At 43.2% G+C, this 26,171-nt stretch overlaps 1 protein-coding gene across 2 annotated transcripts in view; it reads left to right on the top strand.

Annotated features, from left to right (window-relative positions):
- CYSLTR1 (cysteinyl leukotriene receptor 1) overlaps nt 1–26,171 on the top strand; it is a 566,108-nt gene that overhangs the window by 407,030 nt on the left and 132,907 nt on the right. The gene's annotated exons all lie outside the window — the stretch shown is intronic.

Raw genomic sequence — 26,171 nt, 5'->3', positions numbered from 1 at the left:
CCTACCATAGGCAGGCCTAGGTCCACACACCTGCTCAGTACCATGGTATCCTCATGGGTGATAGTGCACTTTACAAATACACAAAACATAGCCTAACAGCAGGTGACGATGAAACTTGGAAGCTTAGGAGCTTCTAGACAAGGAAATTAAAAATGCCCATGCAGCCCTTGATACTGTTATCTAAAGAGACCTAGTAAGTTTAGATAAAGCATTTTAAAAAATTGTTATCTGGCATGGGAATGTATTAAGAATGTCTTAAGCAGGTATCTAAGTACGAAAATACACTTTGTATGGATTTCGGTGCACCACCATGTAGGTGTGTCCTATATTTATTGTTAAATCTATCAAGCTTGTTGAAACACTGTGCGAGCGGACTTTAGAAATGGCCAGAGATATTGCTCTAGAAGTCGAGAATCTATATGAAATGATCATAATAATTGCTGTTTTTGCCAATCTAAATCTGTGGGCTCCAAAGAGTTTTTCTTTTCTTTTTTTTTATTAATGTACTATATTTTGAGATGTAATATATAAAATTATGATCTAAAGCGCAAATAGTTTCACTGGTAATATTGACAGGATTAGGGTTACCTTGATCTATAAAGTACATGTTTTTTTCATAACAAGTTAAAAAAGACAAGATATAAAGTCAATAGAATTATTGGCAAATCAGACATCTCTACAATACCAACATGCTTCTATGTTATTGGCCCCGTCACAGTAGATATCTACTAAGTAGAGTCATAAGCACAACCTAAAAAAAGAATCATACCAATTGCAACCATTATTTTCTTAACACAATTAATACAGTATTAGAGTGTGATTCTTATGCTTGCACAGAATGTATTAGTATTGGGAGATGCTGGATTGAGCAGCTTAGAATTCTCAGTTGTCCTATGCAGCTCGCTAATGTTATCAAGTTTTGGCAAAGCCAATAGGTCTCACCTTTGGGGACTATTGGCTTTGCCAATGGTTTGTAGCCACACGGAAAAGCATCTGGGATGCTGTGCAGCAAGGCTAAATTTCCACACACACACACACACACAGAACATTGGACTTAATCCTGGTTTTGTAAACCCCTCAGTCTCTCAAGAAGTTTCTTTGTCAGCCGTCTGTAGATGATGTCGGAGTAATCAAACTGTGTCATCAGGGCTCTCGTCCCATCCACCTGGTGATCAGTTATGACTAGCATCATCTCCATAGCGGTGAGGACTGTACGTTAACACTCAAGATAACTCCATTGACTCTTGGGAAGGAACAAGACCGCACTGTTAAAAATCACTTCCAAATTTGTGATATTTTTTTAAGTTTCTAAAGAAAGTTTATTTGGAATACAATAAAATGTAGCAACTGATAACAAGTGAAATATCATCATAAAAGAATTAATACTTAACATATTAACAATGGCATCTATATAAATAAATATATAAGATAAAAAGGTCTATGGCTCAAATAAAGGAAAAAAATAAGGGGTTGAGAAAAGGGAGAATAGGAGCAATAATTGAGAATGAACAAGTGTTAAAATAATACAAAATTGCATTTGAATATAATAAGGTTACTATTGAATACATCAAGGTGGTTGAGTAACTTCCTGAGTAGATGGCGATGGAGCAAAGGAACTCTTGGCACAGTTATCTAAAAACATTGTAACAGGGTACCACAAAAGTAGTCATTTTTTTGTCAAGGACATGGGAAAAACAAAAGTTGTGTCGAGTCTGTGGTTATTGCAAATAGAGTACCACCAAGCCAAGTATGAAAGTTTGGAAGAGTCTTTCCAATTTTTTGTATATCTGTTGAAAAGCAGTGGCAATAAGCAGAACAATAATTTGCGTTTGTGATTTCGGTCTATTCCAACAATCCGCAAGACTACCCAGGATTATGTTAGTTAATTTATTTTCAAGATTATCTAAAGCCTTCACCCTCTACTCTTGCTTACTATACCTGCTCTCACAAAGATCCTAAACTAAAGCTGAACTTTCCTGGGAAACCGATTTAGCCATACAATGGCCCATATCTATTTGGGAACAAATTTGGATGAAAATTAGGAAATCTTCCAGAGCAGCCAGTACTACACAAACTCTTTTTTTATTTATAATAAATTATTGCTAACACCGGCCTCCTTACCCAAAATGCATTCTGACACTCCTGACACTTGTTGGTCTTGTTTGTTACCACAAGCAGACCTTCTTCATCTACATTTTATATGCCCATCAGTTCTACAGTTTTGGAAAGTACTCTGGTCCCAAATTAATTCCATCTTTAAAACCAAATGTGTTATATTTTTTTAATAAAGGATAATATTCCTGGTCTATTGAACACTCAAAAAGCAGTGATGGGGTTGCTACATATCCAAGCACCTTCATCTCAGGTTTGACTTTTTTCGCACACAGGTTTTTCTCCTTCATCTAGTGGAGACACATTAATAGAAAAGCAAAAAGACAAGGTCGGATTTCCGACAGAACACTTTGCGGATACAAGCTCTCTATTTTTGTTTTACATCTAAAATAGATATGTGGAAATAATAAGCACTGTACTTGAAATCCTCCCAGGACACCTAGTTTTAATTGCCTTGTGCTATCTTTATGTCACTGCTCACTAAATCTTCACCACGGTGAATATATGTTCACTCTGCAGTGGAGCTCAGTGGACACTGTAGAGAATTGCTGTTTATATTGCAGTGAAGGTCAATAGACTCTGTAAAGAATACCTGTGTATGCAGCTGCGGACATCAATGCACACTATAGAGAACAGCCAGTCATCTACCCTGCAGTGGAGCTCCGTGCACACTGTACAAAAAATCTGTTTATACTGCAGTTGAGCTCAGTGTACACTGAAGAGAATATCCGTCCATACTGCAGTGGAGCTCAGTGCACACCGTGGTTAATATATATTCATACTGCAGTGAAGCACAGTGCACACTGTACAGAATATCTGTTTATACTGCTGTGGAGCTCAGTGCACACTGTCGAGAATATCCATTCATACTGCGCTGGACTCGGCTGGAGGTCAGTGCATACAGTAGAGAATATCTGTTCATACTGCAGTGGAGCTCAGTGCACACTACCAGTACGATCTGCTTATAGTGCAGTCCAGCTCCATACACACTGTAGAGAACAGCTATTTATACTGCATTAGAGCTCAATGCACACTGTTGATAATATCCGGTTATATTGTAGCAGAGCTCAGTGCGCACTGTAGAGAATAGCCGTTTACACTGCAGTGGAGCTCAATGCACAATGTAGAGAAGATCCGCTCATATTGCAGTGGAGCTCAGAGCACACCATAGAGAATACCCGTTCACACTACAGTGAAACTCAGTGCACAATGTAGAGAATATCCATTCATACTGCAATGGAGATCAGTCTACACTGTAAAGAACCGTACACACCACTAACAGGCGCAATGCAGACTGTAGAGAAGATATGCCCAGAGTCCACTGGAGCTCAGTAAACACTGCTTGTCAAATGAGTTCAGACGCACGCAGGAGGCACGGGGTGCTGGGTAGCCTGAGCGAAGGGTGTGGGGTCTCTAGGCACTGTGAAGAGGAACCCTCTTTTACACCTCAGAGTGGCCCAAGGACCACACCGCACTAGTTCAAGTCCCGCCAAGGCCACCACAGCTCTTCATCCTTTAAAGCTCGGCCAAATGAGTAGTATCAAATTGGAAATTGGCACCACCTCATATTTACCGCATTCAGATGTTCTCCAAATAATAAGATTATACAGTATATGGCGACTATGGGAGACAAGCAAACCGATCCATTCACAAGGTCCCCCCCATTGACAAAAGAAACACGACAGCGTGCTGTATCTGCCAGGCCTGCGACTTCACATTTAATGAGCGTGCAGAGAGATTCACATTCTGCCCTGAAATGCAGAATTGACACTATCTCGGTCAAGGCGAACTCTAATGCCAAGTAAATACTTAGCCCGATCACCCCGCTACAATAGAGTGGAAATCATCATTATGGCGGGACTCGGCGAACAAATCCACAGTATTTAGAGGTAGGAACCTTACGTAGCAGAGAGTAAATCTCCCTGCCACTAATGAGCAAAACGGAGCAGAAACCTCAGGCAGAAGGGGTGGGGGGAGTGGTTTAGAGCACACACGGAAGAAAAGATGGGAATTTAACTGCACTGGAGGTCAGGGGAAAAGATGAAAACATCCATCAGCACACGGTGCAGAAAGGAAACCCGCAGTGACATTTAAAACAAGCAAAAGCAAAACCATGGCGCATTGCCTGTAACCTGACCCACCAGGAATGCAGCTGCCACCCTGCGAGCCGCTGCTCGCTCTCAAGGGCAAAACGCTGTGAGAGTGACACATTGGAAAGGAGGTGAGACATGCACCGCCTTTGGCCATTTGTGTGCTTTCATTATTGAAAGACACACGCAAAGGCCAATCCAATGTGTGGGAGGAGTGGGACCCACACGGAGAAGTTTTGAGCCCTCACAACAAGCCTCCGATAGAGCAGCATATGTGCGCTGCACTAGGCTCGACCTAAAAACAGTTGTAACCAATTCTGCTACAGGTTGTGGAACTTAAAGAGGTCCCAAAACAGTCTTTATATCTCCATTGTTTCATCTTACATATTTATGGTGTTTGCACTTTATGGAAATTGCTCTTTTAAAACAAAGAAACACGTTACTAAAAATCCATACTTCCTTTCTCTATCTTTTCACACAATTCGTTTTAACTCTGCATTGTTAATATATATTGGAGTGGAGCACAATTCATTGCTCAGTTCCTGCTTTGTAATCCACAAGAAATGTTTTAAAATCAACTGTGCCCATTCCAGGAGCAGATCGTTGAGGCTTGCCTCAATTGTGTATTGAGCACAGAATGCTAACGATTTGCGAAGAAGCTACAGAAGAACTTAGTAGAATACTTGAGATCAAGTGGCAGACTACTGCTGCTAATGGAAATAATGGGTCACCTAGGATTGTTCTAGGTTAAATGAGAAAGAGCTCTTTAAATCTATAGAAAATATTTTATACTAGCTTCCTGAACCACACTCCGTTATTTCCATGAAAAATCATGGGAGAAAGCTGTGTTTTCCTCAATGAAGGTGCATCAAATCCTAGCAAAGAATGAAGATTTTTCACTTGTTGAAATCACCCTACAATCTACCACAATTTCCAAAACGAATATGGGCCCAACAATAAAAGTTTTAAAATGTGAATAAGCTCTATCATCGTTATTATTTTTGTGATGCTCAGGAATATTCTTCACTCCAATGTATTTCAACAAAATCAAAATGCTCATGTTCCTGATTTAGAAACAATGGCAGGGTCTGATTGTCAAAAATAACGCAACTGATGAGTTTCACGTTAACTACGTCCAATGGAGCACCATAAAAAAAATCATCTAATAAATAATTTTGTAAATTGCATTCCACATTTCAAGGCTATGATGCAGTAGCAATATTATCCAAAAGGGAAGGAACCCCCAGGTAGTTATAGATCTGGATGAAGGAAAGCCTTCATCTTTGACTGGCCCTCGGCCTCCACTATATTGAGGTAAATGCCCTTCCTGTGAGGTAATATCACTTAAATAATGTTCTCTACATCAGCAAGTGGCATGTCTATAGTAAAATAGAATTTCAATGGCAACATTCTACCTAATGATATTAATGAGATTCAGGCTTACTTGACTGAAGTCCTTAATATTTCAACGGTCATCTATAAACCATTTAAAATGAAGGGGAATACATTTTCACTTGACGTTTGAGTGTGGATGCTTGCGAGGGGTGGCTCCCATCTGGGCTGGTCCCAGGTTGGTCTCAGCTCGGTAACTGCAACTGCTTCGCGGTCTCCTGCAACTAAAGAGATGGGCCCCATCGAAGCTGTTGGGCCGAGGAGAAGGGAAGAGGAGGAGAGGATGAGTGTCCCGCCCAGCAGTGGGTGGCAAGAGGCAGGCAGGCAGGGAGGAGCCGGCAAGTGGTGATAGGAGCACCAGCCTGCGGCACTGCGCGTCACATGGAAGCGACCGGCATTAGGCCGGTGTGGCTTATTCTCATTGCTGCCTCCTGTCTTGGGCTTCAGTATGTCAGGGACGTGAGGATTCCTGCAGCCCTGCAGGGGTTCCTTTAGCCATGCCCTTTACCTACAGCTCAAGTTTAAGCCCAACAAGCTCATCACTAGTACATCTAGCCCGGATGTCAACATGCATGACAAAATGGAACAACATAAGCAAGACATACAACATAAAGAGATTGCCAGCTGTATCAAATGGCTTGCCTCATTCTACATGTTCCACCTCTGGAGACTTTACTTCAGGTATAGAAATGAGCGAAGACATACAAATAAGGGGTCTGGGAAATGGGCAGAACACACACACCAGTAAGATCCAAGGCTAATTGGGTCACCCAACAAGAAGGAATAAAACCATCTGAACACCAAGGCACACCTATAAGCAAACTTCCAATTCAGTAGATTCTGTTGGCATGAGAGCCCAAAAACATCAAGACTGTCATACTTGTAGCTCTGTGGGAAATTGGCACAAAGGGAGCCCTGCACTAGTTTGGCAGTTAAGCAGCTGTGATGCCCACAGAGTGTAAAGAACCCAAAGATGGCTCCCACGGCATTTCATAACTCCGATGCATTTCCTAAATCCACCAGCAGCGTGAGCGATGATTGTTGGCCTGCATTACTGACCACACTTCATTCCATCATTCAGTCACTCAAATTTCACTCTGAAAAATTAGAAGTTCAGGTAGATCTTTCAAGCACCCTGGTGGTGTTTGTATCAGGGATAGATGACAACCTAGACATGCTCACCAACCTCATTGTACAAGCCCATGTAGTGTAGTTCCTATTTTCCCAATAGGCCCTGCTCATTGGAATAACATAAACAATAGTATGGACGTAGAAGTGCGGGTCTTCCAGGTCTCTACTGACTATGCTAAACTTAATTGGGGTTGTTACCAACTAGCTCAGAGGTCACTGGAAACTTTCTTGACTGAATAGGAAGTGATCAGCTTCCCTGGTACAGACAAGAAGGGATTCAGTTTTCCAACAACCGCATAAACATGACAACTTTGCTCCTTAGAATAAGAGTCAATCTCTAGAGTTGTATGAAACAATAGACAGTTATTTAACTCAGTCAGTTGTGCAGATTACTTTCACCAAGATGCAGAGAAATAGAGAGACGGGCGTTTTCAATAAAAAGGTATTATTTATTGAACAGTCTTTCTTCTCATGCAGGAGAAATGAATTGCCACAATTGCAAGACTAGTTATTATAAAAAGTGCGTACAGTAAAATGAGGATTGCGAAATAATACTGTAAAAGCATTGATATGGTTTCTTAGCCATACAATGGTTAAAATGAATAAAATATATACATTCATATATACATTCAGCTAACGTACTCAACTGGTGCTTCTAACTACGCCTACCCCAGTGTACCTGACCTAAGCCTAATACTTGGGAGGGAGTAAGTAAGTAGCAGTTTTAGTTAAGTTGGTTTTGCCAAGGTTTGCTTCAAGAATTCTCTGTAAGGGTTTAGTCAACACCATACCTCTGGGATAGAATGTTGGAGGTCTTGTATCTCCTTCCAGGACTCGATATCCCAGTCACTCGCAAGAGTAGGCTGGAAACGCCGGAGCTGGATTTTCTCGGCAGGAGAAAAGACAGCGTCTTTCTCAGCGCGTCGAGGAGGAGGAGGGGCAGCGTCCGTGGGCAGCTTGTATCTGCTGGGCTCTGCAGGGGACAGCTGTTCTGCTCTTATGTTCACCACACCATCGCTATCATCGATGTCATTGAGACAGCAGTGTTTGCTTAAGGCAACGTTGGTAATATTTATACCTGAAAGGTGCCTTGTTTGACGTAAGTTTTTGGACATAAGACGTCAATAAAGATGTCACTAGGAAGTGATCGTCTCTCAGTGCTCATTAGAGTTCTATTACTAATCAAAACATAGCAAGCGGGGTTTTCCCAGGTTGCTGAGTTTTATCTTGTTGAAGAACTCGGAGTGTAATCTAGGAATCTTAGATAGTGGCTTCTGCTGTGTCATTTGCTCTAATGAGCTGCAGAGGAAGAGATTCTGAAATTTGGCTCTGATCGTGTTAGGCCAGAGACGAGTTTCTGAAATATCGCTCTTGATCGTTTATGCCATTATAGGGGAATAAATGGATTATAGCCGTATAGGGGCATAAGGTCACAGTATTGATCGGGGTCCTACATTAGAACGCGACACCCTCTCTACGAATTTATGTCCATAAATTTACTAAAAACTATAGCAAAAGATGCATGTGTAACATTACCCACCCCAAAATACATATTTGCATTTGAAATGGCGTATTTGAAATACATGGATTGTACTGTACGTCTTTAAGCATAGAAATCATTCAAAATTATAGCATATGTAATCAGTGAACGATTTTGCGAAAAAATTACACATGAAATATCTCTTAATACAGAAAAGAAGGGCGAGATAATTTCATCACATATACATGCATTGCTGTAAAATGTGCTAGAGGCAGATGTAAAGTTATTATGTCTCTAGATTTACCTAAAAATAGAAGCGTCTGTTCTTTATGAATAGGTCTACTTTAAGCAAAGAATTTCGTGCCAGAAAAAAGGTAAATATTTTGAAAAAGTGTTCAATTCAAAAAAGATTTTGGTGAACGGGGGAATAGAGTTCCAACGCTTTTCAGCAGTTTTTGTTGATCAAAACTGAAGGCCAAATTCAGAGTTCATGGGAACGCTGTGTGTCGGAATGCTTTTCAAAAATTATTGTTTCTGTTCAGGGGAGAACACCATATCAGACAGTCTCTCAAAAAATTGGTCTACAAAATCAGGTGACAGTTCGACCAAGTTCAATAGTGCTGTAACTTGGCAGGTGGGAGAATGATTGCTATCATCAAAGTCTTGATCAGCAATGCTCACAGAAGGTTGTACCTGGGTGATGTCGCTTTTATTTCTCGCTCCACTGTTACCACCTAGTCGTAGCACAGGAGTCTCAACGAATGCCGTCATCAGGATTGGTAGCCGCTGGGGACAACACAATGCGTGAGTTGTTATAGGACTTAGCAAAGTATCGATATCCATTGGTACTGCTGATGGAAGTGCAAGACAGATGTCCAACACGCACTCATCTCCGCATAGCATACATCGAAGCACAGGTAAGATGCAGGTCTGCCATATAGGTCTGAATGAAAGAAACCAGGTCATGTTCAGATCTCTCAGCCTGGCCAATCCAAGGATTCTAATTATTCGGTCCCGGTAGCGTACTGCTAGGATCGTTTCTTCCATCCTTGTCGGAGTCATGTCTGAGTTTTGGCTTGCCATATCGGAGCAGGAGGGTCAAAAATAAGATGCCTGCTACAAGTCCCAAAAGTAGGGGTATGCCGCCAAAGACTGAATGGACAAAATTAGGAATGATTCCCAGAATTGCTTTGAATGGTGTTAGCAGTCCCGTAAAAATCGTCTTAAATATGCCTGGAATGCCTATGGCGCTAGACATGTTAAGGATTTGGATAAGCATTTCTGTGAAATGCACGGGGCAATTTGTTGATAAAAGGTCATGAATCTCTGATGTTGTCCTTGCAACTAGGAGATCATTCGTCTCTTTTGATGACGTGATGGGCACTATTGTCTGCAAAAGCACAGACTTCATTCTGCTTAAAGTATCAATTCGTATAGGAGAGAAATTCAAACGAGGCCATATGGGAGTCTCAGTGTCTCCAGGGCCGTTTGGAATCAATGCTTGCATACAGCATTTGACCATGGAAGTTACGCTTATGAGATATGCTTTCCCTGGCAAAAGGCCACAACAGCTGTGATCCGTTATTAGAATGTAACTCCCATTCGAGAGCTGCTTAAAGAAAGGCTCTATCTGCGTTGCAGGTGTGACATGTTGGTGGCATGAAAGGTTGTTAGAATTTCTTTCACAGGCTCCGCGTAAATTAATACCCTGGCACAAAAGTATACCGCTTGGTGAATGTTTAGAATTTTCACCACTAAGAAATACGTTTTTGTTGCTGTCACTATAGCATATGTGTGTGTATGGTAATTTCCATGCCTACTTAATGTATCCTTTACCCAATCGTTCATACTGGCCAGTAGGTATGTATTCAAGGCAATTTTTAAATCGGAAAGTTGTTATCGGAATTGTGATAATCCCGTGTATTATCCATTCAATGACAGGACTTTCTGACATTGTCAAAGGTAATCTCTCAAGTTTTTCGATGCTCAGGATTGTATAGTCTGCTCCTTTCTGTGCCAAGCTTATTTGTTTATCAGTAAGGTTAAAGATAGAAAACAATGACGTTGTGTTGATTAAACGCCATGGCACATAGCCTGAACGAAGATTTTGCAGCATCCAGCCTAACTGTACAATAGAACGCAATTGTGACTGGCCATGCTGTAACATTAGCAAGTCTTTGTCTATTATATCTATGGCAGATGATACAATACTGTCCAGTGAATATATTCTGGAGGACAGAGTCATTAACCCATTGTCCACTACAGAAAGTGATTTTTCCAAATTAATACGATCAATTTCTCGTATTTTTTCAGCTGTTTCAATTTGTGTGACTTTCCAAGCCTCGTTGTAAGCCACATATATTCTGGTCGCTATGAAACGCTTTTGACGCTGTTTGCGTGGTCCCAGAATGAAATCGTGCAAATCAGCACCATCTTTAGGTAAAGATAAGTGTTGCTTAATTTCAGCCAGTGTGGATGATTCTAGCCATTCAAGGCACAGCTTCCCTACACTGTATGTTGTTACTATCCCTGGATGTTGTCTCTGGGAGTATCTAGGGTCTGGTCTGGTCATTGCTAACCCCTGTGTTTTATTCAGGAATCTATCTTGACAGTTATTCGTGTCAATAGGCCAGATTAACCACTTTTTCCAATCAGGATGTGTTCTGTTTAGATGTAAAATTTTTGATACGTCTATTTCAATATCTGCTGTTGCATTATCAGGTATTGGCTTTGGAATAGACGGTTTGTTAAGGTCTTTAATCTTAGCTAGGCCAAGACAGGTTGTTTATTGAATTGTTTCATTTAAAAACATTATTTGTTCTGGGATCATGCAGGCTCGAAATAGTGCTTCTAGGCATTAAACCTGCCACTCATTTGTACCCCAGATGGTTTTTGTTTCAATGTTACTTTTCCAATAATCAAAACCAAATGTCATCATTTTTTCGTAAAATGCTTCTGAATATATCAATTTAATATTTGTCAGCATAGTTTTCAATCCTGTTTTATCTAACAGTTTATATTAAAACGTTTCTGCATCACTGGTGTTAAACCCTGAGAAGTACTGAAATTTCTCATAGAATGTTTTTGAACTGCTTTTAGGTGGAGTAGCACAATGTTCCCATTGGTTATATTTTAAAACATTTTTAGGTTGTGCAGATTTATGCAAGTAATTATCACCATAATGCGAGAAACAATACATCTGTTCATAACTAGACAAACCTTGTAAATAATCATGCTCTGTAAATCTAGCTGACAACACTAAATCAGACATCATATTATTAATACTTTCAAAATCCCAATCATCAGAAAATGTACTTGATTTTACAAAGTCACTTAAGGAAATTTGAACTGATGAGGATATTTCAGGATTTCAACCGGACCATATCCTTCATAGTCAGTTTTGTCCCATACTATCCCGCCGGGTATTGGAATGGCTGTGACATTTACTGTTGACAGTTCGCTTTTCTTCACGTGGGACGATCTGTGTGGTTTGAGGACTAAGTTGATGTTCTGACTTGCTGTGTCCATTGAACTGTATTTTCCCTCAATGAATTTTCCCAAACAAAGTACCATGATGAGCCAAAGCAGGAGGAAAAATATACCTAGACCAAACCAGAACTCTAACCATGGAGAAACAAGGTAAATTTCCTTGAGTTGATGAAAGAGTTCTGTTGCTTTTTCTTTGTAAGTCTTTGTTTCTGGCATCACTTCAGGGTCGTTTTGATCTTCAGAAAAGTTATCGAAGTTGATGAAGTAGCCAGAGGCAGTTCTGTCAAATGTTGGAATTGTTCTCTCAATTTGTCTTTCGGTTGTACATTCTGATGCCACGTCATTGTAGACTGGTGTTTCTTGACGAACTGTTTCAATCTGTGTTTCAAGTGGCACGAGTTCCATGGCATTATTGCATAGTCTCTCTCTGTGCACTGCAGGCTTATCAAATGTGATTAGTCTTTCAGTTTGAACCTCTTGTATTGTTGCAAGTTTGGGTATTCTGTTGTTTCTTGGGAGTCCACTGGGCCTACTGTTGATTATAGGCCACATGCTTGTGGTTTTATCAGGTCGATTGATACAACTCTGTTCTCCTTTTTACCAGAAATGGGCGGTAGTACTACTGATCTTGTTCCATTGATTGCTAAGACAGGTACTGCTTTTCTGTAAGAAGGCCCAAATTCCTTTTTCACCGCTATTTTTTCTCTGACTAGATCCCCAATCTTTGGAATCCAGACAGGCCTTGCTGGGGCTGGTGGTGCCTTGTCAGTGGTAGCTGGCTGTTGCTTTAATTTTATGTTGTTTAAGGATTTTCTTGTTTCATTCAAGTCCTGTAAAACAGCCAAATGGTCTTTGATGTCAAAGTCTGTTTTCTTATCTTTTACCACTGATACCTGACTATCTAAGTCCTGAATGTACATTCTAGTTCCGAACAATAGTTTGTATGGGCTGAAACCTTTTAGAGAATTTCTTGGCAAATTGTTAAGACTTAACTGGACACTTATTAAATGTTTGACCCACCTATCACCCGAACCTAATACCTTTGCTGTTATAGATTGCTTTATGTCCCGATTTTTTCTTTCTACCACACTGTTCCCTTCGGGGTGTGACGGACAAGAATACCGCAAGCCTACGCCCATGCTGGCCATGGCCTCCTTATAAGCTCGAGAGCTGAAAGCAGGACCCTGGTCAGAATAGAACATGGCAATTGCGTATGTGCCGATAAAGACTCGCAGATCTTTTATAACCGTTCTGGCGTCAGTCGAGCACTGGGGCCACATTTTTTAAGTGGGTTTTAGACTAAATGATTAATAGGACGCTGGATGGCATGTAGACAGCATTACGCTGTTTCTAATTGGTAGCCGGGCAACAGACTGGACCAGTTCACTACTGCGATCCCTGTCACAGTCGGGACAGTTCTTTACATATATTTGATGTTGCACGCTCATTCCCGGCCACCAGTATACTGATTGTAATTCAGTCAGAGATTCCTTGATCTTTTTGTGCCTAGGACCCAATCCCATGTGTGCGTCTGCTGTTAAAAATATTCTCCTGTTCATGTTTGGAATGACCCTATCCCCCACTCCAGGGATTCGAGCAAAAGGAACGGAGTTTGCATCAATTACGTATGCATAATTGAGTGGATAGTTCACGGGTAGTTTTGCACTGTCGCCTGTTAAGGACGTTTTAACTGCCAGCATGGTTTCCCCGTCTATGTGTTTTTCTGAATGCTTTTTTGTGGCTACGGAAGCCGGTTTAGTTGCTTCCGCTATGGCTGTATTAGCCAATGAATTCCCTGCAACATGAACGCCATCACGTTGATGACTCAGAGAGTGTATCACGTGAGTCTTTTGTAGTTCTTTCTGTAAAAGAACTACCTGTTTCCAAAGCATTTTATGCTTTATTGTGGCACCTGTGTCATCTTTGTAATCATTAATAATCCAGCTCTGCAACTTGTTATTGTAAGAGTTGACGCAGAAATGCGAGTCGCACACGATTAGTGTCGGGAATTCACGTTCTGCATTTTCAAGCGCCATCTTTAAACATCTGATTTCAGCTCTCTGAGCCAAACAGTTTCTAACTGATTCAGTTTTTGTTATTTTCGGTCTGAATTTACCGCACAGCCAGCGACCTTTAACAATCGCACAGGCTGCATCGTAGGATTTGTTCTCTATGTTGAAATGCTGTACAAATCTATCTATATAGATTATACAGGCGTACTGTGGGAGAGGCAGAAGTTCAATTGGCAGAGGATATTCTTCTTCATATGTCAAATCATTCAGTTTTTCCAATTGCGGGGCGAAATAGAATTTCACATCTTCCGCTCCAAGAGAATTTACACACTGTATCCATTTCGGATCCAGTGACACTGTAGGCAGATTTACTGGGCTGAATAGGGCGTCGAAGGTGGATTCCGCTGTGAGGATATTAATCCTTTTACCATGTGCTAGTTCCCTTTCATTGGCTAATGCCGTTAGTACTGCTTTCACAGTATTTTCTGAAGGACTGAATGTTTTTTCTGCTTGTGTGTACAAGTGTGATTTAATTGAAATTGGTACCTTTTCTCCCTCATTAGAGGTCAGGTACGTGAATCCGCATCTCCCTGGGATTACTTTGATTACAAGATTGCGTGTGTTGTCACGTGTATCTAATTTTGTTTTTGCTAACATGTTTGTTTGCAGTGATCTCAAAATTTCTGTGTGTTTTTGAGTCCAAGTGATTGGTTTAAAATCAGGTTTAATTAGTTTGAAGAGAGGTTTAACCCTCTCCGCATAATGTAGAATGTAAGTTCTACCGAAATTCAGGAAGCCTAGGATCGATTGTAAGTTCTTCAGCGTTTTTGATGCTTGGAGCACAGCGCACTTCTCTAAGAAGTTGTCCGCTAGGCTTTTTCCTTCACTTGACAATTCGTATCCTAAAAATAATACTGTCAGATGGGCAATTCGAGACTTTTTAAAGTTGAATTTCTAACCCTCTGCTGCGAACCCAAGTATAATGGTGTTCACTCTTTTCAAGTGAGTCTCCAAGTCGTCGTCTGTGAGATAGATATCATCTACATAAGATAATGCCTCATCATCATACATTTGTAGTAACTTGTTGCTCTGGCTGAGAATAGTCCTGGGCTGTTCTTGAATCCCTGTGGGAGCCTACAGAAATTTTTCTGTGACCCCATTACTGAGAAAGCGGTCAAATATCTGTTTTCTGGTGCAATATTTTGACAAAAGAAACCATTAGATATGTCTAATGTCGTTTTATATTTTTTCCTAACTATGTTATTCATTAGTGCAGCACTATGTGAATTTTGTACTGCAAATGTTTTGCAACATGCGTTAAGGTGTCTGTAATCCAAAACTAGACGATATGAATTGTCTGGTTTGGAGACAGGAAACAAAGGATTGTTCATTTGAGAGGTGCATGTTTCAATCACCCCCTGGTATTCAAGTTGATCTAAAATCTCCCTGACTTGTTTTTTAGCTTCTTGCTTAATTGGATACTGCCTTTGTGCAGTCGGTTGACTTTTTAACTGGATTTTGTGAGGAGGAGAGTCCTCATCCCATCCTACATGATTTTTATATAATGCCGGTGCCTGGGCTACTGCCCATTTCCTTGCATATGTATATTTAGTGTGAATCGGAATGTGATTCGAGAAGGCAGGCATAATCATTTCTTCGCCACGAGGGCACTCCCTGACAAACTCTGGGGGCCAATCCTTTTCAGCTAACAGAATGTCATAGCCTTTTGAGAGTTTATCCCAAAATAGACCCCTTATTTTCCTAGTGTTATCACCCTCTATACGCAGTGTTATTTAGTATATCTTATGGGGCTAGCTAACTCTGGTGTCAGCAGTTTCTACTTGAATGTATTCATTCGTGTCGACTGTCTCCAGATGACTCATCAGGATCTTGCGAGCTATGGTGATTTCTGCTGCACTGTCTAGCATTGTCTGTGCCCACTCCCCGTTTTTCAACTGTGTCCTCAGTATTCTCGGCATGTTCGATTACTCTAATACTGGCTACCTTCTTTATTGGAAATTGAGATTTTTTACTTTGAGCAGGTTCCTTGTCTTTGGGCTTGGTGTGCTCTCCTGGGTCTGACCGTCCTCTTCTTTCCAATTTCTGTGAAAAAGATTTAGAGGGACGTGTATCAATACTTTGATATCTATCAGGCTTCTTCAAATTATCCCTATTTCTAAGGTTGTATTTTTTCTCAGAGGGCTCCCTCTGGGGAGACTGGTGTTCTCGAGTCGGAGTTCTTTCCCTCCATCGAGGAGACCTTCCTCTGGACTGGAAAACTTTTTCTTTGGGAGTGGATTGTTTATTTCCATCCCAGCTCTTTTTAGGAGTGTTTGAATTATTTTTAATAAATCATTTTTCAGGATTTTCGAGAAGTTGGGGCTTTACTGGTTTTCCACCCAAGCTGTCTCTACCTAGTTCTTCATAGCATTTTTCTATGATTCTGGCAAGCTCAATTGGTTGATCTGTTATATCTGTTTCCTTCAACTTCTGGCGGATCGCCACAGATGCTGCTTCTCCTTTGATATTGGCTAGTAATATAGCCGAGACCTGTTTGAAGTCTTTCAGTAATTTCATACCAAGAGTTAAAGCAGGTTCTGGACCGTATTCATTCTGAATCTGTTTTAGCACTTCTGGTATTACCGCCATTGACGGAACACCGTGTGTTTTTTTGTAAATGGAAGCATAGACTGTACCCCAAGTGTCACAGTCCTCCACGTGTGGTGCGACCCCATTGGAAAGCAGATGGTCAGAATCCTGTGTTTCTCAATAGGGGTAGTATTCAGAAATACTGCCTCTATTTGAGTAATTTTCTGCGCTAACCAGAAAGGAATTTGTTCCCGTTTTATGGGTGTTTTACCAAGACATGATTGTATGTTCTGTGGTGTAATTTTATTGGTGTTCCCCTGATGAGGGGTTAGCTGTGGTACATTAACAGCTATTTGGACTGTAGCAGTCCGCATTACATATTGGACTAATTGTCTATGTATTTTAATTAATGTTTTTAGCTGTGCTAAAAGTTCTTCTCTAGACATTTTTGCAATGTCCGGATGTGGTGTGTAGCTGGCTAGAACCGGCCACGTTGCTCCTGGTCTACCTAGTGGACCGAGCCTGGTAATATGATCATTATGTTTTAGGGCGCCTTTAAACCAGAGCAAAGGCTCTTGGAATTTTAATGGGATTTCAATCTCCTCGAAAGGAGCGTACTCTTCCGGTGGATCCCCTATTTTGTAATAGTGGAACTCGTGTGTTGAAATTTTATCCAAGCATGGAATATCTCTGTCTGCCGATATTCGTGTGCCTCTATCACGAAGACGACTGTGCCACCTTGTGTGGTCAGTCCATTTTCTATAAGTTTTGACGTTATAGATTTTCGTAAATGTGCCGGGATGATTATTGCACCCGGTTCAGTAGTACCGTCGGGACCCTGCTCAGTCGCATTTACTGCGGGTGCAGCGGTTCCGTTTTCTCCTGGCATTATATAAATGCAAGGTTTGCAGAGCGGGTCTCCAAGGAGACAAAGATTAGGTGCACAATATTTTGGAACACTGTATCCTTCAACGTTGAATAAACCAGAGCTTTACATAGGAATCTCTTCCTACTAAGTTCGGGCGGATTTTAACCTTCCACCCACTCCAGACGTCTATTGGAGTATTTACGGTAGAAAGGGGTCTGTGTGAAAAATGCACGACTGAGTTACTCTAACGTCTTGCGTTAGTTTTATCGCCTTACCAAACGTTGGGCTCCATGTAGTGTAGTTCCTATTTTCCCAATAGGCCCTGCGCATTGGAATAACATAAACAATAGTATGGACGTAGAAGTGCGGGTCTTCCAGGTCTCTACTGACTATGCTAAACTTAATCGGGGTTGTTACCAACTAGCTCAGAGGTCACTGGAAACTTTCTTGACTGAATAGGAAGTGATCAGCTTCCCTGGTACAGACAAGAAGGGATTCCGTTTTCTAACAACCGCATAAACATGACAACTTTGCTCCTTAGAATAAGAGTCAATCTCTAGAGTCGTGTGAAACAATAGACAGTTATTTTACTCAGTCAGTTGTGCAGATTACTTTCACCACGATGCAGAGAAATAGAGAGACAGGTGTTTTCAATCAAAAGGTATTATTTATTGAACAGTCTTTCTTCTCATGCAAGAGAAATGAATTGCCACAATTGCAAGACTAGTTATTATAAAAAGTGCGTACAGTAAAATGAGGATTGCGAAATAATACTGTAAAAGCATTGATATGGTTTCTTAGCCATACAATGGTTAAAATGAATTAAATATATACATTCATATATACATTCAGCTAACGTACTCAACTGGTGCTTCTAACTACGCCTACCCCAGTGTACCTGACCTAAGTCTAATACTTGGGAGGGAGTAAGTAAGTAGCAGTTTTAGTTACGTTGGTTTTGCCAAGGTTTGCTTCGAGAAATCTCTCTAAGGGTTTAGTCAACACCATACCTCTGGGATAGAATGTTGGAGGTCTTGTATCTCCTTCCAGGACTCGATATCCCAGCCACTCGCAAAGTAGGTTGGAAACGCCGGAGCTGGATTTTCTCGGCAGGAGAAAAGACAGCGTCTTTCTCAGCGTGCCGAGGAGGAGGAGGGGCAGCGTCCGTGGGCAGCTTGTATCTGCTGGGCTCTGCAGGGGACTGCTGTTCTGCTCCTATGTTCACCACACCATCGCTATCATCAATGTCATTGAGACAGCAGCGTTTGCTTAAGGCAACGTTGGTAATATTTATACCTGAAAGGTGCCTTGTTTGACGTAAGTTTTTGGACATAAGACGTCAATAAAGATGTCACTAGGAAGTGATCGTCTCTCTGTGCTCATTAGAGTTCTATTACTAATCAAAACATAGCAAGCGGGGTTTTCCCAGGTTGCTGAGTTTTATCTTGTTGAAGAACTCGGAGTGCAATCTAGGAATCTTAGATAGTGGCTTCTGCTGTGTCATTTGCTCTAATGAGCTACAGAGGAAGAGATTCTGAAATGTGGCTCTGATCGTGTTAGGCCAGAGACGAGTTTCTGAAATATCGCTCTTGATCGTTTATGCCATTATAGGGGAATAAATGGATTATAGCCGTATAGGGGCATAAGGTCACAGTATTGATCGGGGTCCTAGATTAGAACGCGACACCCAAGTGTCTCCTTCTGCATCTGAATCTTCTGAGCTTCCAGGACTAGGAAAATGCGTTTGCTCTCCAATGCTCAATAAATTGTCAAATCTACCTGAAGTCCTTGCATCCATTTTTAAAGATCTAAAGATCCAAACAAGTCAAATAACAATATCCTTAGTGCGCAGTTGTGGTGAAGGAAGTAAGTCAGTGCAAGGACCCATTGAACCAGTCCAAAATGTTTCCTCCTTTCCATGTTCCACTGCAATCCCTTTTGTAGACTGTCAAAACATCAAGGTGGAGAGACAAAACATGTCCCCAATGGCCTTGATGACCTCAATTGTTTCAAAGGACATTCAAAGCTCAGTATCAGGGAACATGCACTCAATATGGGCCCATGCAAGACTTTGTGCTAAGCGGAAACACACACAAAGCACCAGAGCCGAGGCTCACTGCTAGTTATAACAATTGGACAAAGTAACCCTGGAAATAGAAACCCCTAAAATTACAGACAAAGGGTTGAGGTCTGAGTTTATGGCATCCTGCAGTCCTCCCAAAGAAATCCCCTTAATGCCCATACAGACAAACCCCACCCAATGAAAACCCCTACAAAGCAAGAGCGCGAAAGATTGCGGGTAGCAAGAAACAAACATATAATCAGGTAGTCAACAGCTGTTGAGCACAGATCCTCCATCAAAATATATTGAATCTTTAGGGAAAAAGAATAAAGGGCCTGATTTAGATATTGGCGGGACTTCCGTTGTCCCTCCGTGGTGGTGGTTACAAGTAGTCTGTTGAGCTGATGGAGTCCCTTCTGCCGTATATAGATGTGTGCTGGCTGAACTGCTGTCCACATCAACAAGCTGTTTACCATCACATAAGTGGCTCATCTCCATCAACGTGGTGACTCCATTGCTGGCTAACAGTACCCTGTTGCTGTCAAGTCAGCTAGTTTGCACAAAGCCAATTTAGATTTTCCCATTGTGCTGGCGTTGTCCTAGCAGGGGTTTCCTGGCGGAGTGAGTCACTGGTCGAGTGGAGGTGGGTAAATACCACTTTTATAATGTCTTAATATGTAGTATGGTCTAGGGCCTGCTTTGCGTGCATGTTATGTAAGCATGGCTTATTAGAAGTTTAAACGCCATTTTACCTTTTGCTGCTTTTGCTGAAGACACTGCTTAGCTGTTTTTGTAAGTTAGCCTTCACGAAGGTTTAAACATGAGAAAAGGTTTGTTTTCAACATCTCTAGACTTACATTGTGCCACCAGTCTGCGCAGTGAGTGCTAAAGCTGTCAAGGTTATCAAAAAATGTTAGTTGTTTTTCGACATGTTTGGATAACGTTTTCTAGACACAACATTTTGGCAGCTGTGAGCCAAGTAAGATTCTGGCATCCTTATTATCACGCACTAACCATAATTTCAGGCATTTGGAAGATTTCCGTTTCCAGGGATGCAGAGTCTATGCTGATCCAGATGTAATTTACTCTTACTGAGCAGAAAGGTAATGGGGTCCCCAAACTAAGCCTAGGAAACCTTCTGTAGTTTATAATATAGTTCCGATATAGAGAGGGTATTAAAACTAGGCGATATAGGACTTGTTTTCACCATCATTGCAATATGATTTCTCCTTTTGTATTTTATGGAATTGTAACCATGCTGACCATATTATTTTTAATCATATGTCTGCTTATGTTGGCTAAGATACTGCACATGAGATCACGTCGTCAAAATATTTTAACCTTACTGTGTCTCTTATTTACTCCTGTTGTGGACTGGTATGAGAGTATAACAAAAGAGTGTTCTCACTCCCCACCATTCCTGAGATGGTCCTAAGTTGCATGTTCTGGGTTGTCTAATCATTGGTTACTTTAGTACAGGACAAAGAGCTAATGTGACACTGATGCTAGCTGGTTGGGGTTTTTCTAGGTACGAAGGTGAATTTCTGGTACACCACAATTCACTGAAGTTCTAGGTCTCTGTGCACAGTTCTGTGTATGAGCAGTATCCTTGCAACATGGCGCGCCAACATGTGTGGTCTTATTGTGAGACACTTGAGTAGTGCTTATATATCAGTCTACGACCCCCTCACTATTGTTTCCGGTTGACAGTAGTGACGGATAAAACCTACCTATAGTTACATAGATCTATTCAAACTTGTATTTTAAAAATGTTTTTCTATTGAATTATTACCCAGTTGTGCCTTTATATATATATATTGCATTGTACTTCTTAATCACTGTGTCATTATGGCTGCGGTTGATATCCCAGTACACAGTTGCTTGGCTGTGCAGAATAACTTGCAGGATTATCTCATTTCATTAAAGGGGCATGCAGTTGTTTTTGTTGTATCAGCTGACGCAGTGTACCCGTTTGAGTTGTTTTACTCAAGGGTCACGTTTCCTGCGATAGATGGTGTGTCTGTTGTTTTTCACACTTACACCCCTGCTGATGTGCCTGCAGTGTACGCTCCATATAGGACAGTGTAAGTTCAATCAATCAATCAATCAAAGCATTTATATAGCGCACTACTCACCCAGAGGGTCTCAAGGCGCTCGGGGAGGGGGATCCGCTACTGCTCGAACAGCCAGGTCTTGAGCTGCTTCCTGAAGGCGAGGTGGTCCTGGGTCAGGCGGAGGTGGGTCGGGAGGGAGTTCCATGTCTTGGCGGCGAGGTAGGAGAAGGACCGTCCCCCTGTGGTGGCTCTTCGGATGCGGGGGACGGCGGCGAGGGCGTGGCCGATCGATCGAAGCTGGCGTTTGGAAGCGTAGAAGTTGAGGCGGCTGTTGAGGTATCCTGGTCCTTGGTTGTGTAGGGCTTTGTGAGCGTGGGTGAGGAGACGGAAGGTGATTCTCTTGTTGACCGGGAGCCAGTGCAGGTCTCTCAGGTGTTCGGAGATGTGGCTGCGACGGGGGATGTCCAGGATGCGTCATGCTGAGGCGTTCTGGATCCGCTGAAGTCTCTTCTGGAGATTGGCCGTGGTTCCTGCGTAGAGGGAGTTGCCGTAGTCCAGACGGGTGGTGACGAGGGCCTGGGTGACCGTCTTCCTGGTCTCGGTGGGGATCCACCGGAAGATCTTACGTAGCATGCGCAGGATGTTGAAGCACGACAAGGAGACGGCGTTGACTTGTCTGGTCATGGAGAGGGAGGAGTCCAGGATGAAGCCTAGGTTGCGTGCGTCGTCTGTTGGTTTGGGTGCGCTGCCTAGGGCGGGGGGCCACCAGGAGTCGTCCCAGGCGGAGGGTGAGGATCCCAGGATGAGGACTTCCGTCTTGTCCGAGTTCAGTTTCAGGCAACTGTTCTTCATCCATTCGGCTACCTCTTTCATCCCTTCGTGAAGGTTGGCTCTGGTGGTGGCGGGGTCGTTGGTGAGGGAGAGGATCAGCTGGGTGTCATCGGCGTAGGAGATGATGTTGAGGTTGTGCTGGCGTGCGATGTCTGCGAGGGGCTCATGAAGACGTTGAAGAGGGTTGGACTGAGCGAGGAGCCTTGAGGAACGCCGCAGATGACTTCGGTGGCTTCAGATCTGAACGGGGGGAGGTGAACTCTCTGTGTCCTTCCGGCGAGGATGGAGGTGATCCACTCCAGTGCCTTCTCCTGGATTCCGACGTTGCTGAGTCGCTGCACTAGTGTACGGTGGCAGACAGTGTCGAAGGCCGCGGAGAGGTCTAGGAGGATGAGGGCTGCTGTTTCTCCGTTGTCAAGCAGTGCTCGGATGTCATCGGTGGCTGCGATCAGGGCGGTCTCGGTGCTGTGGTTGGCTCGGAAGCCAGAGTGCGAGAGGTCGAGGGATCCGTTCGTCTCGAGGAAGGCAGCCAGCTGCTTGTTGACGGTCTTCTCGATGACTTTTGCAGGAAACGGGATTGGGTGGTAGTTCTTGAGGTCGGTGGGGTCGTCTGATGGCTTCTTTAGTAGAGCGCTGAGTTCGGCGTGCTTCCAGCTCTCCGGGAAGGTGGCGGTGTCGAAGGAGGTGTTGATGATGTCCCGCAGGTGGGGTGCGATGACAGCATCGGCCTTGTTGAAGACATGGTGAGGGCAGGGGTCGGTCGGAGATCCGGAGTGGATGGAGTTCATCGTTCGGACGGTGTCTTCGGTGCTGATCTGGGTCCAGGCGCGGAGGGTGGTGGTGGGGGGCGGTGGTTCGGTCGTGGCGTGCGTCGGTTGAGTGCTGAAGCTGTTGTGTATGTCTGCGATCTTGTTGTGGAAGTAGGAGGCGAGGGAGTTGCAGAGGTCTTGCGAAGGGGTGATGTCGTTGTTTCCGGCGTTGGGGTTGGAGAGCTCTTTAACGATGTTGAAGAGTTCCTTGCTGTTGTGTGCGTTGTTGTCCAGTCGTTCCTTGAATGCAGTTTTCTTGGTTGCGTGGATGAGTAGGTGGTGTTTTTGGGTGGCGAGCTTGAGGGCAGTCATGTTGTCCGATTTCTGCTTGACAGCATGCCGTTTGGTTTAATGGCACCCTCCAACGCATAATAACCGCGGTCAGAGAAGGGCCGTTATCAATCCCAGGCGCTACTTGGCCTGTTTTAGCTGCTTACAGCCCGCTTCCTCAGGTGGAGCAGTTAACAGCTCCGCAACTAAGACCCCTTTATGCTTCTGCTGTGTCAGTTATTAGGGGTCAGGTTCATTACATTACCCGCAACCTCCCGGATGGGACCCCGGGTGGTGCAGCGCATCCAGTTGGTGGGGGTGGGCTTAAGCTTAGACCCATTATGGTGAATGCGGTCATGGGCAAACGTCGCCAGGATAAAGATGAGATGAATTTTTGGCTCGCTGAGAAATTCGACCGACTGGAAGCAGTATTCCCGAATACTACTCCTATGGAAAAATGCAGGATTCTTACCATAAGTTTGCAGATAGACTTAGTGCAGACGTAAATGACTGTACAACTTGGGGTGTGAATTTTTGCAGCAGTCTATACTAGGTGCTTCGGCACCCTGTCAATGGCTGTCCTGCCCTCCGTCATTAAGCGTGTTCAGGATGAACATGGGCCGGAGACGGCTGTGGAGTTGGGAATGCGACTCGTGGGAGCATTTGACATGGAAAGCGATCTCTTCCTTGCAAATGTCTAGGGGGATGCTGTAAGTTTCCAAGTGTCTAATGCTTTGCGCGATGTCCCCGATGCAGACAAACCCCCACAGTTACCGAAAATTATTACGGAGGATTATAAGACCGTTGGCCATAATAGTTTGGGTGTTAAGCCTTTTTCTAAGAAACAAACCCAGCAGCAAACTCAACAAGCATCATCTATTAAGGTTGACCGCCCAAAAGTTCAGAAGCAAATTTGGAGTAAGAACTAAAAACAGGGGAAACAGCAACATGGGTCCCATCCTGTTTCTCCTACACTTGCCTCTACTGAGCGTACATATGAGTTGCGTGACCGCAGTACTATTAAGTCACCTGATAGATTTCAGGTTCCTGAACAACGTTCTCCTCGCTCTTTGCAGGAAACGTCGGTCTCAACCACCGGAGGAGGAGGCGGCGGCAGAGGTCGAGGTGCCCAACAGAGCCGTGAGCAGCCTCACAAGGCTGATGGAAAAGGCAAGCAAGACGAGTCACAGCAAAAAAGACCCCAGTTTCAAAAGAAGAAAGTTGCTGCTGTAACAGCGAGATATGCCACAGATAGTGAGAACGCAGCTTTGGAATCTGACATGGGCACTGACACTGATGGACAGCGCAGCAGAGATTACCATAGTGCGAGAGGCCCTGCGTCCACTACTGAAGGTGACAGCCACTGACACCTTTGTTGTGGTTGAGACAGCAGACACTAGGGTGTCTCCCCCTGACAGGCTTTATGAAATTGTCCTTGTAATTGAAGGTGACATAGAACGTACCATAAAAGGGAAATTTTAGGAAAATCTAACTACTACCTATGATATTTTGTTGGCGGAGGTCGACTGGCCCCCACCCTTTGTCTTAGCTTCTCCCCAAGGGGAGGAGGTAATCCTCCCTAGTTTCGCGCACACAGTGCCGAAAAGCAGGCACTATATTTTGCAGAAGATTGGGCTAAGGCGCTTGCACCGGCTTTGTACTGTACTCACTGTGAGTGGGACTAATTTTCCCCTCGACATGAGATCGCTTTGCGGTCAATGCCACAGCCTCAACCACAATACCCCATGGGGTGAGAAGCAAAAGCTTCTGTTGCGGAAATCCTTGAACAATTGGAATATCAAGGTGTAATTGAAACGTCTGTGTCTTTGATCAATCACCCCCTTTTTACTGTGACCAAACCAGATGGTTCGTACCATTTAGTATTGGATTACCGCCACTTAAACTCACATTGTCGTACGTGCGAGGTGCAGAATACTCACAGTTCTGCTCTTGTGGATAGTCTTGTGCGTAAAAGGTTTAAAACCATACTTGACATATCCAGTGTTTTTTTTGCCCACAATCTGTTCCCACTAGTAGTCAATGGACAGCTTTTACCAGTGGCAAACAAGCCACTTTCGCCGTTTGGCTATGGGCTATAAGAACAGTCCGGGTGTACTTGCTGCTCACGTTGTCTCTCTTGGAGGGAATCGACACAGATGCAGGTTCGTATGTGGATGACATTTATCTCACAGACGAATTATGGCTGTATCTGTGCAGAGTGTACTGCATCATTTTCAATTATGCGGATTTTGGCTACAAATTTTACTTTGCAAAATCTCACAATGCTGAGTACACAGTGTTGTTCCTGAGCTATGAGCTCAACATTGAAAGAAGAGGTTTAGCTCCTCACTTCATGAGGAAATGTGCACTTTTGCGAGCTCCCACAACACTGAAGAAGCTACAATCTTAGCTGGGCTTTTTTGAATTTCGGGTGCACCTACATTCCCGAAAATGCCCAGCGTCTCAAGCCTCTTTACTCTTTGATGCAACCTACTTTTTCCAAATTGTGCTGGCTGCCTGTCATTCAGCCATCTTGCAATCTTTGCAGGCTGATCTGCTTGAATCTAAATTCTTGCTAACCCGGGCGTGGTAGCAACGGCCGGAGCCCGGCAGCCCCAATGCATTCGTCCACTGGACATTAAGGCATTACCCCTCGCCAACACAGACCCATTGGGACACCTTTCCTGTATCTAAACTTCCGCTAATTTCTCCATCCCGACATCGTCCCGCAAACCCGCTGGTGAACGCTCTGTTTCCGGAATTGTCCACATTCCTACCAGTCATCCCTTGGCGCCGATCCTTCCTCCAACTGGAAAGGACTTCTCACATTTATCATGTCCTCTGAAAATGTCCTTGTTCCCGGCTGTTATTTTAGTCGGCCACGCCATCAGAGGCATTACCCCCATTAACAACTAGCCTCGTAGGCTTGTAAAGTAATTCAATATTCAGGCATCAACTTTCTATTCCTGATCATGATCCTTG

This window comes from Lissotriton vulgaris, chromosome 4_1 (genome assembly GCF_964263255.1).
Source record: "Lissotriton vulgaris chromosome 4_1, aLisVul1.2, whole genome shotgun sequence".
Classification (NCBI taxonomy): domain Eukaryota; kingdom Metazoa; phylum Chordata; class Amphibia; order Caudata; family Salamandridae; genus Lissotriton; species Lissotriton vulgaris.
The sequence above is the reverse complement of the archived record's forward strand: the minus strand, read 5'-3'. Positions and strand labels throughout refer to the sequence as shown.